This window comes from Notamacropus eugenii, chromosome 2, assembly GCF_028372415.1.
Source record: "Notamacropus eugenii isolate mMacEug1 chromosome 2, mMacEug1.pri_v2, whole genome shotgun sequence".
Lineage (NCBI taxonomy): Eukaryota > Metazoa > Chordata > Mammalia > Diprotodontia > Macropodidae > Notamacropus > Notamacropus eugenii.
In genome coordinates, this window is record NC_092873.1 from 472,020,304 (window position 1) to 472,022,525 (window position 2,222).

A 2,222-nucleotide genomic window follows, 5' to 3' on the forward strand; every position below is an offset into this window, starting at 1 on the left:
GTCCCAGAGTGTAAAACTCTGAATAATGGGTAAAAGCTGCATAAATGTAAATTTAAACCTAAACTAAGTGAAAGAATTCTCTTAAAAACTGCAGCTCTTACAAAAGGTGAATAGGCTGCAAGTAATGGGTCCTTCTTCCACTGAGTCTCTGAGTAAAGAACAGATGACCACTTGTTGAGTACAGAGTAGTGGGAATTTGCTTTTGGCTATGGGCTGGCCTAAATGGCCCTTGAGGTCTCTCTTCCAACTCTTTGATTTTGTGCTTCTTGTAAAAATTTCACCAGTAGACAGTATGACTCAGTTGCTCCAAAGTAAAAATCAATTAGATATTTTGTGAAGGACTTAACGCTGAAAAAAAATGCCTTAAATGCTACATGGTCTCAGAGATTTTTCCTTAGAATTCTCACATTAGAAAACTTATTTGAAATAAAATATTCATTATCATTCAACAATAAGTAATCATCTCACACATATTATCTTGATGCATCTGAAAATTATGCATAGCATTGGATGGCCTATATGAGTAGCACATCACTCATATTTTGCAAATGCCCAGAAAGATGCTAATAATTTTTTAAAAAACAGCACAAGCTTTTACATAAAAAATTGCAAAGTCTTTACTGAAACAAACAGCATAGTTCCTATCACTGAATGGCAATTACATGCTCCAAGGTAAGGAAGGACGGCCACTGCTTAGTCTCACGTGCCCTCAAGTTCCTCCTAAGAATCAGCCTAGTGAGGATACACACAGAATCACACCCTGAGCTGGGCACACACGACATTACTTCATGGCTGTTATTCTCATCCTGGGGCAGAACAATAATGGTAATAATGGGGGAGGAGTAAGAAGAGAAAAATCATTCATCAAAAAATCACACAGTGCTTTCAAAATAAGTAGTATCTTCCTGTTAGAAATACACATCAAAGGCCAGCATAAGCAACTTAAATGACTTGAGTTAGGGCCTTATGAAACATTATTAAGACCTCTAAGTTGCCTCGCAGTCCTTGATCTAATAGACCTTATAGAGACTGAAAGGCCCTCCTTTTTTTGCAGTGAAGGGGAAAAAACACTTTTCCCTTTACAGAAAACAGAGGAAATTTATAAAACTGAACTTAATGAAGAAGGCCCATAACTGAGGGCTTCAGTTTGACCTTATGCAAAAATGACAAGTTTGGAACTAGGCTCTCCAGACCACTTCGGGGTGGGAGTACCTGCATAAAAGGAGGAGGAGGCAACAACTTAGGGATGGACAAATGAGGTCTTCCACTATTTAGTATTTAGTATTTGTTGTAGGTTGAGAAAAGGAATTAAAACTTATAGATTTAGAATAAGAACCAAGAACAATCAGTTCCTAAGTTCTGACTCAGATAAAAACCAAAATTAAAAACACCACCCAGAAAAAAAAAAGGCCAAGATGTTAGGAGTTCTGGGAAGAAATGTGTGTGGAAAGGACAGGGTTCTAATGCACTGGGAAGGCAGAAGCAACAGGTGAACGCTCTGGTAGGATTCATAAAGACAGAGCCAAATCCTATTGTCATATTTTCAGCTCAGAGAATTCAGGCTCCTTTTTTAAGAATACAACCAAGCCACATGACAAAAAACTGCATTCCCAAGCAACAGATTAAACCTGAGGGATTCTATTTCAAACGCAAAGTCACTTAAAGTTCCTTAATTTAGGCTTACTGTTAGAGGAGTCCTTTAGCTTGCTATCTAGCTCAAGGGACAAATACAAGACACCAATGAAGTAATTTACAGAGGCAAAAAATGGCCCCAGTCACAAAAATTTAAGATAATCAAATCCTCATCCCTGTAAAGGGAATTCTATCATATTAAGTGCATGATGTCATTAAACTGAGGCAAAGTCCAATTTTGATACATATAATACTATTTTATTCTTTATTTTTAATCTTTCTTACATTTTAAAAAACACATAGGGGGTTCAGAACAACCTTTACAAAGCATGTTCATGTTTAAGGGATCTCTGAAGTCAAACCATTGGTGTGCAAACATGGTTGGCTTCCAGTGTGAAGGATCCTAGGCACAATTCATTCAACTTTTTGTTTTTTGGTAAAACAAGGAAATTATAGTGCAGCTGTTAACAAGTCCATTACTCCTACATTAGACACTGAAATCCATCTGAAAGACTGGCATCTTTGGCCCAAAGTAAGATTCATACATCCCTGTGCTGTTGCCCACTCCCACCCACCCTCCCACCCTAAGC

The 2,222-nt window shown here is 37.7% G+C and overlaps 1 protein-coding gene across 9 annotated transcripts in view; it reads right to left on the reverse strand.

The window, feature by feature from the left end:
• RABGAP1L (RAB GTPase activating protein 1 like) overlaps positions 1-2,222 on the reverse strand; it is a 686,444-nt gene that overhangs the window by 436,168 nt on the left and 248,054 nt on the right. The gene's annotated exons all lie outside the window — the stretch shown is intronic.